Source organism: Anolis carolinensis, unplaced genomic scaffold (assembly GCF_035594765.1).
Source record: "Anolis carolinensis isolate JA03-04 unplaced genomic scaffold, rAnoCar3.1.pri scaffold_10, whole genome shotgun sequence".
NCBI classification, from domain to species: Eukaryota; Metazoa; Chordata; class Lepidosauria; order Squamata; family Dactyloidae; genus Anolis; species Anolis carolinensis.
Window position 1 is genome coordinate 24191821 of NW_026943821.1, and position 17634 is coordinate 24209454.

Sequence of the window (17634 nt, forward strand, 5' to 3'; positions counted from 1 at the left end):
TTACCGTATATACTCGAGTATAAGCCGACCCGAATATAAGCCGAGGCACCTAATTTTACCACAAAAAAACCTGGGAAAACATTGACTCCAGTATAAGCTGAGATATCAATAAAATTACCGTATATACTCGAGTATAAGCTGACCTGAATATAAGCCGAGGCACCTAATTTTACCACAAAAAAACCTGGGAAAACATTGACTCCAGTATAAGCTGAGATACCAATAAAATTACCGTATATACTCGAGTATAAGCTGACCTGAATATAAGCCGAGGCACCTAATTTTACCACAAAAAAACCTGGGAAAACATTGACTCCAGTATAAGCTGAGATACCAATAAAATTACCGTATATACTCGAGTATAAGCCGACCCGAATATAAGCCAAAGCACCTAATTTTACCACAAAAAACCTGGGAAAACATTGACTCCAGTATAAGCTGAGATATCAATAAAATTACCGTATATACTCGAGTATAAGCCGACCCAAATATAAGCTGAGGCACCTAATTTTATCACAAAAAAACCTGGGAAAACATTGACTCCAGTATAAGCTGAGATACCAATAAAATTACCGTATATACTCGAGTATAAGCCGACCCGAATATAAGCCAAGGGACCTAATTTTACCACAAAAAAAACCTGGGAAAACATTGACTCCAGTATAAGCTGAGATATCAATAAAATTACCGTATATACTCGAGTATAAGCCGACCCGAATATAAGCCGAGGCACCTAATTTTACCACAAAAAAACCTGGGAAAACATTGACTCCAGTATAAGCCGAGGGTGGTAAATTTCAGAAATAAAAATAGATACCAATACAATTACATTAATTGAGGCATCAGTAGGGTAAATGTTTTTGAATATTTACATAAAGCTCAAATTTAAGATAAGACTGTCCAACTCTGATCCAATCATTATTCTCATCTTCTTCAATGTATGCTTATGTATCCTTTTAATAATAATAGAGTAAAATAATACATGTAATAGTAATAATAATAAATACAGGAAAATAATACAAGTAATAATAAATAGAGTAAAATAATAAATGCAATAATAATAATAATAATAAGATCAGAGTGAAATAATAAATGTAATAATAATAATAATAATAATAATAATAATAATAATAATAATAATAATAATGTAAAATAAATGTACCGTATATACTCGAGTATAAGCCAACACGAATATAAGCCGAGGCACCTAATTTTCCCACAAAAAAACTGGGAAAACATTGACTCCAGTATAAGCCAAGGGTGGTAAATTTCAGAAATAAAAATAGATACCAATAAAATTACATTAATTGAGGCATCAGTAGTTTACATGTTTTTGAATATTTACATAAACCTCATATTTAAGATAAGACTGTCCAACTCTGATCCAATCATGATTCTCATCTTCTTCAATGTAAATGTGCTTATGTATCCTTTTAATAATAATAGAGTAAAATAATACATGTAATAATAATAATAATAATAATAATAATAAAATACAGGAAAATAATACAAGTAATAATAAATACAGGAAAATAATAAATGCAATAATAATAATAAGATCAGAGTGAAATAATAAATGTAATAATAATAATAAATACAGGAAAATAATACAAGTAATAATAAATACAGGAAAATAATAAATGCAATAATAATAATAATAAGATCAGAGTGAAATAATAAATGTAATTATAATAATAAAAATAGAGTAAAATAAATGTAATAGTAACAACAATAATAGAGAAAAATAATAAATACAAATAATAATAGAGAAAAATAATAAATGTACCATATATTCTCGAGTATGACCCAAATATAAGCCAACCAGGACCCTCACCCGAGTATAAGCCGAGGGGGGCTTTTTCAGTCTTAAAAAGGTTTGCCCATGCCTGATATACATTTGTATATCAGTTTAGCACCACTTAAACTGCCTTGGCTTCATACTACAGAATGATAAGAGTTGCAGTTTTACAAGATCTGTGTCTTCATCTGCCCAAAAAGGTGCCCAAATCCCAAGATTCCTGAGCATTGAGTTAAAGTATTGTCCAACTTTATTAATTCTCCCGGGTAGAGTTACTCTAAGACCTCCAGGGCAACTCAATGGATAAGTTCCAGCAGAAGTTCTCACATTACATAAAATCATGAATAATCCAAACCGCAAAAGTTAAAACTTGCAAATATGGAGGGCTGACTGTGCCACATCCTCCTCCAACTCTTCTTCTTCTTTTTTTTTTTTTTTGCACAGAATAAGTCTCAAAGCCAAAAGTCTTTCTGTCGGAAGGAGAAAAATGAGAAAAATATTATTTTTTGTCTGCAAGAAGGGAATGTATGATTTACATCCCTGGTTCGGACTCCTCGTGCTTTTGATGTGGCTGGATATACATGCTCTGCAACAAATAAGGCTTTGTGCATTTAATTTTTTTAATGCTCCTTGGATGCTCACTTTGCTAAAGACTACAAGGTTACCTTTGAAATGTTTATATATTTGTGATATATTCATGCAAAAATCGTGCTATACATCTGGGGTGAATTTTTCAATGTAGTGTAACAGACAGATTATGGTGACAATTGTGAAAAGGACACATAAAGCAACACTACACATGTCACATTGGGATAGGAAGCTGAAATCATGGTTATATGGCTTCCATGTTGGGATAGGAAGCTGAAATAATAATAATAATAATAATAATGCTTTATTTATACCTCGCCACCATCTCCCCGTGGGGACTCGGGGCAGCTCACAATGTTACAAAAGTAACAGCGCAAATACATTAACAATATACAGTTTAAAACACAAGAAGATGATAAAATGTTGATGTTGATGTTGGACATCACAGATTTCAGTTGTGTGTTGTGCATTTCATATTTCAGCACCCAGTCATTGATATGTGTTGTGAAATATTGCCATTTTACGAGGGTTGAATGAAAAGTAATGCCTCCACCTTCATAACTCCTCAACAGATGGCCTTCCTGATATGCGGCAGGTCCTGGCTTGTTCAGTAGACTCTCCTCTACAGTTCCATTTGGCAGGAAGCCTTAGCATTGAACGGTTGTGTTGTTAAAGTGCGAAGTATGGAACCCTGCACAAACGGGGAAGCCTTAGCATTGAACGGTTGTGTTGTTAAAGTGCAAAGTATGGAACCCTGTGCAGCCGGGAAGCCTTAGCATTGAATGGTTGTGTTGTTAAAAGTGCGAAGTATGGAACCCTGCGCAAACGGGGACGCCTTAGCATTGAACGGTTGTGTTGTTAAAGTGCGAAGTATGGAACCCTGCGCAGACAGGGAAGCCTTAGCATTGAACGGTTGTGTTGTTAAAGTGCGAAGTATGGAACCCTGCGCAGACAGGGAAGCCTTAGCATTGAACGGTTGTGTTGTTAAAGTGCGAAGTATGGAACCCTGCGCAAACGGGGAAGCCTTAGCATTGAACGGTTGTGTTGTTAAAGTGCGAAGTATGAAACCCTGCACAGATGGTCTGTCAATGTGACTTAAGCAACATGCAGTCATTGAATTTCACAAGCAAAAGGTTGACAGATTGATTCAGGACGATCGTCGTATCACTCAGAGAGAAATTTCAAGCAAAAATGGCATTTCACAAGAATGTGTGGGTCACATTATTGCTTTGCTTGGCTCTCAGAAGATCTGTGCACGATGAGTCCTGTGAGACGTTGGTCGCGGAAACAGAGTGTCGACTTCTTCCGTGACGACTTCAGAAAACTTGTTCATCGTTGGCAGAAATGTATCCAATTGTCTGGTGATTGTGTGGAAAAATGAATAGTGGTAGTTAAAGAGCACATTCTAAGGATTATTTCTGCATTTGATTTATTAAAATATTCCCATCCAACCCCAAGTAACGAAGGCGGAGGCATTACTTTTCATTCAACCCTCCTACAAGGGGTGTTGCCTATGCTTAGTGCTGGCTCAGCTTATATCTTCATATGGGCATTTACACCGCTGCAGGAATCTTGGATGGCAGCCACAATAAAACAAACACTTCAGAACACCATAATATAAGGCTGCCTTTATGCCTGACCTTTAGTGCTTACTCATGATCAGATGTTTACAATTAGAGCTAAATAAGTGGCATCACATAATTCAATTTAATTCACTTCAAGCATTTCGTAAATCAATTCGAGAATGCATCCATTCACGGATTGCTCATTTCTGATATCCGAAGGACTGTCATGTGGAAGGAGTGAGCTTGTTTTCTTGAGTTCCATTGGGTAGGAACCCAATCCAAGAGATTCAACCTAGAAGAAAGAAAATTCAGACTAAATGTTAGGGAAAACATCCTTGCATTGAACTAAGGTTATGAAAAGGAGGAAAGTGTCTCGATCAGCAGTTTTCAAAGTGCGCTCCGAAAGGTCAGCAGTTCGAATCCAGGGAGTGGGGTGAGCTTCCACTGTTAGCCTCAGCTTCTGCCAACCTAGGTAAAGGTAAAGGTTTCCCCTGACATTAAGACCTGTCATGTCTGATTCTGGGGGTTGGTGCTCATTTCCATTTCTAAGCCGAAGAGCCGGCGTTGTCCATAGACACCTCCAAGGTCATGTGGCTGGCATGACTGAATGGGGCACCGTTACCTTCCTGCTGGAGCGGTACCTATTGATTTACTCACATTTGTATGTTTTCGAACTGCTAGATTGGCAGAACCTGGAGCTAACAGTGGGAGCTCACCCCTCTCCCTGGATTCAAACCCCCGACCTTTCAGTCAGCAAGTTCAGCAGCCCTACAGTATAGGGAGGATTATTATTGCATATATACAATATAATCTACAATAATATATAATATTATAATATATTGTATATGCATATAATATTAATAATATTATTTTGTAATACAATATAATACTAATAATACAATATAATAATATTAATTATATATTATATATTACATGTAATATTATTAATAATATTACAATATATAGATATAGTACAATATGGTAATTTATTGCCAGTTTTGTGCTATGCTTAATAATATAATATTGTATGTAAATTTAATTTGTAAGCCGCTCTGAGTCCCCTTCGGGGTGAGAAGGGCGGGATATAAATGTAGCAAATAAATAAATAAATAAATAAATAAATAAATATTATTGGATATTTATTTATTTATTTATTATTTACATCACTTTTACCCCGCCTTTCTCCCCGAGGGGACTCAAGGCGGCTTACAATAAATACGCGAAAATTCAATGCCTAAAAACAATGTAAAAACAACAATTCATATAAAACAATCTACAAAACAACAATTCATATAAAACAGATACCATTACAAACCAGGCCAGAACACAGATTGATTTGGATATCGCTATAAACAAAAGTCACAGGGTTGTTGTATTTTTTCCGGGCTGTACAGCCATGTTCCAGAAGCACTCTCTCCTGACGTTTCACCCACATCTATGGCAGGCATCCTCAGAAGTTGTGAGGATGTCTGCCAGAGATGTGGGTGAAACGTCAGGAGAGAATACTTCTGGAACATGGCCATACAGCCCGGAAAACATACAACAACCCGATTGTATTCTGGCTTGTTTCTCCCCAACCCAAGCCAGAAAAAGAAACCCAGGGGAAAAACCAAGCCAGAACACTGATTGATTTGGATATCGCTATAAACAAAAACACAGGCCAACATTTTGTGGTTTGTTTAACTGCTTCTGCTTTAAATAGGAGAAGCAAGCCAACCCCAGATAGCCCAAGTTTATAACAAGCCTAGAAAGCTGTATCACCCCATTAGGACAAGATCCAAAAACGAGCAGCTACAATGCCGGAATAAGCTTTCAAATTGATGAAAACTCTTTTTCGTCGTAGCAAAGCATTCATAGAATCCATCTCTTCCCATTCATCTCTCTCCTCTCCATTCTGTGGTTGAAATCAGGATGTATGCTCCTTGGGGCAGAGCTACCCTGTTTCCCCGAAAATAAGACATCCCCAGAAAATAAGACCTATTAGAGGTTTTGCTGAATTGCTAAACATAAGGCCTCCCCCAAAAGTAAGACCTAGTAAAGTACAATAATATAATAATATTACAATAATAATACAATAATGTTGTGTACTACGTACCCTGTTTCCTTGAAAATAAGACATCCCCAGAAAATAAGACCTAGTAGAGGTTTTGCTGAATTGCTAAATGTAAGGCCTCCCCCAAAAGTAAGACCCAGTAAAGTACAATAATTTAATAATATTGCAATAATAATACAATAATGTTGTGTACTATGTACCCTGTTTCCTTGAAAATAAGACATCCCCAGAAAATAAGACCTAGTAGAGGTTTTGCTGAATTGCTAAATATAAGGCCTCCCCTAAAAGCAAGACCCAGTAAAGTACAATAATTTAATAATATTACAATAATAATACAATAATGTTGTGTACTAAGTACCCTGTTTCCTTGAAAATAAGACATCCCCAGAAAATAAGACCTAGTAGAGGTTTTGCTGAATTGCTAAATATAAGGCCTCCCCCAAAAGTAACACCTAGTAAAGTACAATAATTTAATAATATTACAATAATAATACAATAATGTTGTGTACTACGTACCCTGTTTCCTTGAAAATAAGACATCCCCAGAAAATAAGACCTAGTAGAGGTTTTGCTGAATTGCTAAATATAAGGCCTCCCCCAAAAGTAACACCTAGTAAAGTACAATAATTTAATAATATTACAATAATAATACAATAATGTTGTGTACTACGTACCCTGTTTCCTTGAAAATAAGACATCCCCAGAAAATAAGACCTAGTAGAGGTTTTGCTGAATTGCTAAATATAAGGCCTCCCCCGAAAGTAAGACCTAGCAAAGTTTTTGTTTGGAAACATGCAGGATCGGTAAATGTGCATACCATAGATAATTGTACATGGAAATAAAGGTAGTAACAAGAAATAATAATAATATAATCATAACTTTATTCTTGTATCCCACCTCCATCTCCCAGAAGGGACTCAGGGCAGCTTACACAGGGACAAGCCCAACAACGACATAAATTTACATACAAACAGAAATTTAAAACAGTAATTTAAAAACAGTATAGCAATAAAATATCATATAGAAATTCTTGGAAGGATTCACAGTTTGGTTACGCTGTTTTGTAATGACAACTACTGTACAGTAGATAATAAATTTTCATTTTTTAAATAATTCAACCAAAAATGTGAATTCTTCTTTGTGGAAAAATAATAGTAAAGGTAAAGGTTTTCCCCTGATGTTAAGTCCAGTCATGTCTGACTCTGGAGGTTGGTGCTCATCTCCATTTCTAAGCCGAAGAGCCGGCGTTGTCCGTAGACACCTCCAAGGTCATGTGAGCACCGTTACCTTCCCGCCGGAGCAGTACCTATTGATCTACTAACATTTGCATGTTTTCGAACTGTTAGGTTGGCAGGAGCTGGGGCTAACAGTGGCTGCTCACACCGCTCCTGTGGTTTGAACCTGGGACCTTTCGGTCTCCAACTCAGTGCGTTTACACACTCCGCCACTGGGGTTCGGAAAAATAAGACATCCCCTGAAAATAAGACCTAGCGCATCTTTGGGAGCAAAAATTAATATAAGACCCTGTCTTATTTTCGGGGAAACAGGGTAGGTGCTTTCGTTTTCTCTCCAAGAGCGGTACCTATTGATCTACTCACATTTGCATGTTTTCGAACTGCTAGGTTGGCAGGAGCTGGGGCTAACAGTGGCTGCTCACACCGCTTCCGTGGTTTGAACCTGGGACCTTTCTGTCTCCAGCTCAGTGCTTTTACACACTCCGCCGCCAGGGCTCGGAAAAATAAGACATCCCTTGAAAATAAGACCTAGCGCATCTTTGGGAGCAAAAATTAATATAAGACACTGTCTTATTTTCGGGAAAACAGGGTAGGTGCTTTCCTTTGCTCTCCAAGAGCAGTGCCTATTGATCTACTCGCATTTGCATGTTTTCGAACTGCTAGGTTGGCAGGAGCTGGGGCTAACAGTGGCTGCTCACACCGCTTCCGTGGTTTGAACCTGGGACCTTTCTGTCTCCAGCTCAGTGCTTTTACACACTCCGCCACTGGGGTTCGGAAAAATAAGACATCCCCTGAAAATAAGACCTAGCGCATCTTTGGGAGCAAAAATTAATATAAGACACTGTCTTATTTTCGGGAAAACAGGGTAGGTGCTTTCCTTTGCTCTCCAAGAGCAGTGCCTATTGATCTACTCGCATTTGCATGTTTTCGAACTGCTAGGTTGGCAGGAGCTGGGGCTAACAGTGGCTGCTCACACCGCTTCCGTGGTTTGAACCTGGGACCTTTCGGTCTCCAGCTCAGTGCGTTTACACACTCCGCCACTGGGGTTCGGAAAAATAAGACATCCCCTGAAAATAAGACCTAGCGCATCTTTGGGAGCAAAAATTAATATAAGACACTGTCTTATTTTCGGGAAAACAGGGTAGGTGCTTTCCTTTGCTCTCCAAGAGCAGTGCCTATTGATCTACTCGCATTTGCATGTTTTCGAACTGCTAGGTTGGCAGGAGCTGGGGCTAACAGTGGCTGCTCACACCGCTTCCGTGGTTTGAACCTGGGACCTTTCGGTCTCCAGCTCAGTGCTTTTACACACTCCGCCACTGGGGCTCGGAAAAATAAGACATCCCCTGAAAATAAGACCTAGCGCATCTTTGGGAGCAAAAATTAATATAAGACACTGTCTTATTTTCGGGAAAACAGGGTAGGTGCTTTCCTTTGCTCTCCAAGAGCAGTGCCTATTGATCTACTCACATTTGCATGTTTTCAAACTGCTAGGTTGGCAGGAGCTGGGGCTAACAGTGGCTGCTCACACCGCTCCCGTGGTTTGGACCTGGGACCTTTCGGTCTCCAACTCAGTGCTTTTACACACTCCGCCACTGGGGCTCGGAAAAATAAGACATCCCCTGAAAATAAGACCTAGCGCATCTTTGGGAGCAAAAATTAATATAAGACACTGTCTTATTTTCGGGGAAACAGGGTAGGTGCTTTCCTTTGCATTCCAAGTGCCACGTAGACACTACTCTTATAATGAGAGGGGAAAGAAATAGGGCGGCAATGCTCATCTGTTCCTTCCCACATTCTGGTGCCATTGGCACCAAAGGAACCCATTGAGCAAGGACCAGTTTTCCAAAAGCGGGTCCTGGAAAGGGAGATGAGGATGCATTGTTTGTTATGATATAGCTTTTTTGGGATCAGAAACTCCATTCGCCCCCAGGCACCGTTTTGGAGCCCAATCAGCTGCAAAACCGGCTGAGCAAAAAAAAAAAAACCATAAGTCCACATATATACACACACACACAAATGCACATACCCGCCTTCACTACTCGAAAAGGATTCCTTTCTCCTTGCACAACATCAGGGCTCAAACCACACCCTCATTAGTCACACAAAAATAAGGCAGCTCATTACAGGGCCATGAGCCGAGAGCGCCTTGCCTGCTTCTCTATGCAAGGCAGGGAGAAAGTTTCATGGCATAAACCCTAAGGTGACGTTGGTGGTGGTCCAGCCTCCTCCGGGGAGAAGAAGAAGAAGCCCTCCTGATTCTCTCTCGGGGAAACTTGCAAGAGGCAAGGCCGGAGAGGATTCCGAGTTGGTAAGCAAAACTTTTGAGTTTCTTCCACTTCGCCATCATCTTTGCTGCCTCTTTCTTTTGCTTTCGTCCCGGCAAAGACGGATTCGAGAGGCGAACAAAGCGAATATTCTGCCTGTCTTTCTATTTGTAAACCAAAGTTGGAAGTGAGAGTTTTGTATGGAGTCGGATACCGAGACGGCAAGATCACACTGATGGTGTGTTTTCAGGTGGAAAGAATTCGCTCTCCGCCTGAAAAACACCATAAACAAGATCTCGTATCTTAATCTCATCACTAATCAGGAAGCAAAGATTATTTTAAAGTGAATTCCACTCCAAAATAGTGTTTTTCAACTCTGTCTTTCTTTGCCGAGTTTAAATCAGAAACAACGCGATCCCTTTGCCAAGGGAAGAAATCAAAACCACATGGTTGGTAGAGGTTTGTTCGATTTACGAAGCAAGACAAGAAAGTCATACGGGTTGTTGAGAGTCTCTGTGTGTTTAATATCCGTCGTAAAGAAACGTCCTGCTTCACTTTGTAATTTTTTTTTATTTTGAGTGATTTGACTCAGCTTAGGACTTGACTTTGATTTGAAGCTCGAAACCATAAAGACTTTCACGACAAGTTTAATGGGGGGAAAGAAGCCGTCTTAGAGACGATGGATACAGCTGTGTTCTGGTTCTCTTTTTTTGTGGATTTGATCCAGTGAAAGCTAAACATTTCTCCGAATATTTTTGGGTTAGGCATGAGTTCAATCCTTCCATTAGGAAACCAAGAGAGGAAGACTTTATGACCCAAGACACAAGCCCAACACTGCGATCTCGTGTCAGTTGAACTAGAAAGTTACTCTCACTGTTTTAATACTATATTTCCCTGTAAAAAAGCAACATCACACTAGGTTGAGGATGCTATTCAGAAAAGATAGGCTTTAATGTCTATATTCTTAGGAAACAGCAATCATGGGAACACAAAGGACAGGGAAGGAGAATATGTTTTAATATTTTTCTCCTTTTTGAAGTCCTAAATCTGCCATTTCACCCCAACTCAAGCCGATAGTTTCCTCTAAAACTACTCTTGGTTGCATATTTCCACCCTTTTAAAAATGAATCCAGGATTGCCGTCAAAAAAGCAGGCAGGTATGGCTTCCAAAGAAATTTTGCTTACAAAGAGAAATAGTAACTATAATGTACCGCACCCTATATGTTGCCTAGGAGTTTGTGGAAGTCAGTTGCTATTTGTTGTTGTGTGCCTTCAGTTGACGATAGGTAAAGTTGTTTCCAACTTATGACAACCCTAAGGTAACCCTATAATGCATTTATTTTGTGGCTGAGAGTATATGACTTGCCTAAGGCTACCCAGTGGGTTTCCATGGCTGAAACCTAGTCTCCAAAGTCATAGTCCCAAGTCATTTCCAGGTTTGGTTTAGATTTAATTCTGCTCTATTTTCAACAACTTCTTCCTTTCCTGGGAAGCAGGTCGTGCAAGGAAAATCAAGCCCAAGTTTTTGGAGTTTTTTAGCTGCATTTGTCATCTCCACACCAGAGAAATAGCCGTGTAAGTGCTTTAGAGCGTCGTGGTGATGTTGTGTTTATAGCATTGGATCAGAACTCCAAAAGACCAGGGTTCAAAAAAATTTGAGATGCTTCATTCTGTGACTCCATGATCTGAAATACAGATCGTAACTATATATCCCTCCTTACAGAATTATTGAATAGGCTATAATAGATGTAATCGTTCGGAGACTCTTATTTGTCCCATTTCTGTACCATCTTTCCTTCCAAGAGTTCAAGACAGGGCTCTTCTCCTTCCACATAACTATATAAAATCCCACATTATCTGCTTTGAAATGGATTATATGGCAGTGTGGATTCCAATAATCCAGTTCAAAGCAGATATTGTGGATTATCTGCCTGGGTTATATGGTTATAAGGGCTCATGGTTAGCACAACAATAGTGTTAGGTAGGATGAGATCAAAGAGCCAGTAATGTTTAGTGACTTGAGTGCTGGACTGTTAACACATTGTTAGATAATAATAATAATAATAATAATAATAATAATAATAATAATAATAATAATAATAAGTGTCCTAGACACTTGGGAAGTGTTCGACTTGGGATTTTGTGATACAAAATCCAGCATATCTATCTTGTTTTCTGTGTCAAAATAAAATAATAATAACAACAACAACAACAACAACAACAACAATAACAACAAGATATTTGGGGCATGTCCCAGAGGTTTGGGGTCTACAAAAAGTTTCTCCTGCATTGCCAAACATTCTCCTGCTCTGGTTTGCCAATGCAGATAAAATGAAGGAACTTATGGAGCCAAAGAGGAAAAAAACTTAGGAAATACCCATTGTGTCCAGCCAACCTGGCTTTATAAGATTTACAGTTGTGAAGAGGAAGCATTGATAAGCTCTGAAAGACACCTATTCGCCCAAGAGTGGCAAGGCAAGGTGGCAAGGAAGTCTGCTGTTCCTCTAAATATATATTTAGAAAAGACATGTCCTGGCAAAGAGCATGGGGAAGATCTCGCTTCAGGAGGCACCATTGGGTAACGTCAAGGCTGGCTGGAGGCAGGAAGGGTTGACCAAATACAAAGGAATAGAAGGTCTTGGAATGGTCTTGCGTTGTGAGAAGAATCAATCCTGAGGGCTTAGACTGGTCTGAAAGCACAATGACTCCATTTATCAGGACTTAATTGGCATTATTTACATTTTGGACAAAAATGGCCCTCCAGGAGTGATCGTTCTCCAACTCCAAACAGTCCAAGACACCTTCTGCACTACCATATAAAATCCAGATTATCTGCTTTGAACTGTATTATATGGCAGTGTAAAATAATAATAATAATAATAATAATAATAATAATAATAATAATAATAATAATAATAATAATGGGACCCTGAAGAAGGAGAAAGAAGGCCTGATCCTTGCAGCCCAGGAGCATGCCATCAGAACAAAGGCAATTCAGGCCAAGATTGAAAAATCAGCTGATGACCCAAAATGCAGACTGTGCAAGAAAGCCGACGAAAGCATTGATCATATCCTCAGCTGCTGTAAGAAAATCGCACAGACAGACTACAAACAGAGGCACAACTATGTGGCCCAAAAGATCCATTGGAACTTATGCCTCAAGTACCACCTCCCAGCAGTAAAGAACTGGTGGGATCACAAACCTGCAAAAGTACTGGAAAATGAGCACGCAAAGATACTGTGGGACTTCCGAATCCAGACTGACAAAGTTCTGGAACACAACACACCAGACATCACAGTTGTGGAAAAGAAAAAGGTTTGGATCATTAATGTCACCATCCCAGGTGACAGTCGCATTGACGAAAAACAACAGGAAAAACTCAGCCGCTATCAGGACCTCAAGATTGAACTGCAAAGACTCTGGCAGAAACCAGTGCAGGTGGTCCCGGTGGTGATGGGCACATTGGGTGCCGTGCCAAAAGATCTCAGCCGGCATTTGGAAACAACAGACATTGACAAAATTACGATCTGCCAACTGCAAAAGGCCACCCTACTGGGATCTGCACGAATCATCCGAAAATACATCACACAGTCCTAGACACTTGGGAAGTGTTCGACTTGCGATTTTGTGAGACGAAATCCAGCATATCTATCTTGTTTGCTGTGTCATACAACGTCATTGTGTCAATAATAATAATAATAACTTTATTTATACCCCACCACCATCTCCCCATGGGGACTCGGGGTGGCTCATATGGGGCAAGGCCCAAACAACATAATTGAGGAAAATCCATACCATAAATACAATTTGCAGTATACAAAAGATAAAACAGTAATACAATAAAACAAGAGTTTACAACAATTAATAACATCTATCAACCAACCAGGTACAGTTCTGTCGACTACATAGGTGGGGAAAACTGCAGCAGCTATGTAAGAATAAACTTGCTTATCCAAGGTTCTGGATTATCCAAGCCATTTTTGTAGTCAATGTTTTCAATATATTGTGATATTTTTGTGCTAAATTCATAAATACAGTAATTACAACATAACATTACTGCGTATTGAACTAATTGAATTTGTTGTCTAACATGATGTTTTGGTGCTTAATTTGTAAAATCATAACCTAATTTGATGTTTAATAGGCTTTTCCTTAATCCCTCCTTATTATCCAAGATATTCACTTATCCAAGGTTCTGCCTGCCCGTTTAGCTCGGATAAGTGAGACTCTACTGTAAGTTAAAGTATTTTAATAATGGGGACCTAATAAAATTCAGGATAGAATTATAATGCCATTTGAGGCTGGTAGACCCATATAATCCAGTTCAAAGCAGTATTTTGACCAATGCAAAATAGATTGGGACTATGACTTCCTTTAATCGAAGCACAGTTTTGCTATTGATCCAGACCAGAATTGCATTGGCTTTTAAAGCAGCTGCATCACACTGTTGACTCATACCAGATTGTTGGCGATATATGCCCCTATTGCTAAGGAAGTAGCTCATGAGTATTTCCACTCCCCTGAGTGAGCAATCTCCATTGATCGCAGTGAAAGATGCCAACTGGAGACTTACACAACTTTTATGTATCTCATAAAAAAGGAGACAGTAGTACAGATTGTCAATATGAAGCAGTCATGAAGGCATAACTCTCGATTGCACATTTGTACCTACCTACTAAATAGATTTTGGACATTGTTTCTAAGCTGTGTACAGCCAGGTGTTAGCCAGAGCCCATAGAAGTTACTGTATATACTCGAGTATAAGCCAAGTTTTTCAGCCCTTTTTTAAGACTGAAAAAGCCTCCCTCGGCTTATACTCGGGTGAGGGTCCTGGTTGGCTTATATTTGGGTCAGCTTATACTCGAGAATATATGGTACATTTATTATTTTTCTCTATTATTATCGGTATTATTACATTTATTATTTTTCTCTATTATTGTTGCTACTATTACATTTATTTTACTCTATTTTTTATTATTATTAATACATTTATTATTTCACTCTGATCTTATTATTATTATTATTGCATTTATTATTTTACTCTATTTTATTTATTACAATACTTACATCCTGCCCTTCTCACGCATAGGGGACTCAGGGCGACTTACAATAAAACAGAGTATAAGCAATTCAATCAGTTAAAAATTAAATACATTAAAGATTGATAAAAATATGCATATAAATACACAGTCGGCACATTTTGAATCTGATAACTGGACTGCAATTGAGTTCTAAGATGATGATAATTTATTATTATTGCATTTATTACTTCACTCTATTTATTATTACTTGTATTAGTTTCCTGTATTTATTATTATTATTATTATTATTATTATTATTATTATTATTATTATTACATGTAATAGTAATAATATATACTCTAGTATATACGGTATATTTATTTTACTCTATTAATAATAATAATAATAATAATCTTTATTTATACCCCGCCACCATCTCCCCAACGGGGACTTGGGGCGGCTTACATGGGGCCATGGCCAGAACTATACAATATAACAAAATATAATAGAACAACAAATCATAGCACATTAAACAACACAATAAAAGAAAATAAACACTATTATTATTATTATTATTATTATTATTATTATTATTACATTTATTATTTCACTCTGATCTTATTATTATTATTATTACATTTATTATTTTACTCTATTATTACATGTATTATTTTACTCTATTTAATATTATTATTACATGTATTATTTTACTCTATTATTATTAAAAGGATACATAAGCTCGTTTACATTGAAGAAGATGAGAATAATGATTTGATCAGGGTTGGACAGTCTTATCTTAAATTTGAGCTTGATGTAAATATTCAAAAACATTTAACCTACTGATGCCTCAATTAATGTAATTTTATTGGTATCTATTTTTATTTACCACTCTCGGCTTATACTTGTGTCAATGTTTTCCCAGTTTTTTTTGTGGTAAAATTAGGTGCCTCGGCTTATATTCGGGTCGGCTTATACTCGAGTATATACAGTACTTGATGAACTATCACTCCCAGAATACCCAACTGGGCTGTGGATTCTGGGTTTGTCATCCAAAAAGCTACCCTTCCTTAGTTCTATATAAAACAAGGCAGAGGTGTTCAGAAAAGGTACTGGTCTTTGTCACTTTTGACAGCAAGTATACAATAATATTTTAAAAGTCTGCTTTCCATCAAAAAGTGAAGCAACTCTTCAGATGTTTAGTGACTGGATGCAGAACTTCCCTGGCTCATTTCCCAATGTCTTCAGATAGATCGGTAAGGGGATAAAAACTTTATTTGAAGCTGTACATAGAAGCTGCCAGCCAGAGTTAACTGTACAAGCAGTCCTCGAGTTACAAACACCCAACTTACAAATGACTTGTAATTAAGAACAGGGTTGAGACTATGGGAAGGGAGAGAAATCTACCCCTCGGAAGGGAAATCCACTCCTGGAAGAGTTATCATAATGGAGAAAAGTTTTCTGTAGACATCTCCAAAGTCGTGTGGCTGGCATGACTAGAGCACCGTTGCCTTCCCATTGAAGTGGTACCTATTGCTCTACTCACATTTCGAACTGCTAGGTTGGCAGAAGTTGGGGCTAACAGTGGGTGCTCACTCCGCTTCCCAGAATTGAACCTGGGACCTTTCGGTCCACAAGTTCAGCAGCTCAGCACTTTAATATGGTGCACCACCAAGGGCCCCGGGTAAGATATTAGAGGTAATGAAAAGTTGGCAATCCTACCCAAAGTTTTGTTCTAATTGCATGGCTGGAATTCAACAACCAGACCCAATCGTCCTTAGCTTCCTTGTCATTATCTCCCTGTACTCATTTTATTTTCCTGGAGGTCAGAACAATTGTTTCTTTAGAAAAACATTCACTGCTTTCAAAAAAAAACACTGTTAAGAAATGTATTAGTTTTTTTCCAGGACATAGAAATCAATGGCACGGTGAAACTCGCAACCTGCAATTTCCGTCCTTCTGTTTATAAGTAAAGACAAAAAGAACAAGTGAAAAGTTGGCACTCTTACCCAGAGTTTTATATTAATCACATGGCTGGAATCGAATAACTATCCGGACTCGATAGTTCCATAGCTTCCCTATCATTACCTCCCCCTGCTCAATACTTTTTTTTGTGGAAGTCGAAAACAATTGCGTCTTTAAATCAAAACGTCCTGTTTTCCCTTCTTGCAAAAACTTGCTCAAAGAGAAACAGGTTTATAACTGTGTGGCTTCGCTGCTGCATTCCATGCGCTGCTTCGATGGGAGTTCACTGATGTGGGAGTGCATGGCAGGTGAGCTGTCAGTTTAATGTTCAGAGTTGAAGGGGAAAGCATTAACCTCTGAGTTACTACTCAAAGGAAACCCACTGGCAAACAATTGCTCTCTCTGTGTTGTGTGCATTCTGTTTGTTCCTGACTTAATTGTTTGCTGTTGTATGTCTTCAAGTTGTTTCGGACTTACGGTGACCCTGTCACAGGGTTTTCCCAGCAAGATATCTTCTACACTTCACTTCACTTATTATTATTATTATTATTATTATTATTATTATTATTATTATTAAACCTTATTTGTACCCCGCTAGCATCTCCCGAAGGACTCGATGCGGCTTACAAAGGCCAAGGCCTCAACACACAATATAACAATACAAAACAAAAAGCAAATTAAAAACAATTAAAACAGTATAAACAACAAGCAATAACAATACGCTAAAACACAATAGAACTGGGCCGGGCCAGAATAATGGGTACACGATTAAAAGTGCTGGTGTGACAGGTGATATATAAGGCTTATAGGGCAAGTGCAGAGTGCGATATGCGATCTTAATTCTAATAAAGTGCTTATGGGACTTGGTATTGGAGATTTCCTATTAATCTGGGAAGGCACATTGGAACAGCCAGGTCTTCAAGTTCTTTCTGAAGACTGCCAATGTAGGGGCCTGTCTGAGATCCTTGGGGAGGGTGTTCCAGAGTCGGGGGGCCACCACGGAGAAGGCCCTGTCTCGTGTCCCCACCAACCGCGCTTGCGACGCAGGCGGGATCACGAGCAGGGCCTCTCCAGATGACCGAAGTGAACGCGTGGGTTCGTAGACGGAGATGCGGTCACGGAGGTAGGATGGTCCCAAACCGTTCAG

At 38.5% G+C, this 17634-nt stretch overlaps 1 protein-coding gene and 1 long non-coding RNA gene across 2 annotated transcripts in view; one reads left to right on the forward strand and one right to left on the reverse strand.

The window, feature by feature from the left end:
- Positions 1–3997: 3997 nt before the first annotated feature.
- On the reverse strand, positions 3998–9387 carry LOC107983608 (uncharacterized). The gene is made up of 2 exons (XR_001730959.2): positions 9266–9387; positions 3998–4243 (listed from the first exon to the last, which is right to left on the reverse strand). It is a non-coding gene; the product is annotated as an uncharacterized LOC107983608 (long non-coding RNA).
- The window catches only part of gjb3 (gap junction protein beta 3), a 26378-nt gene continuing 18102 nt past the window's right edge, over positions 9359–17634 (forward strand). The window contains exon 1 of the mRNA XM_008121749.3: positions 9359–9547. The gene's annotated coding sequence lies outside the window, so the exon portion shown is untranslated. The remainder of the gene's footprint in view (positions 9548–17634) is intronic.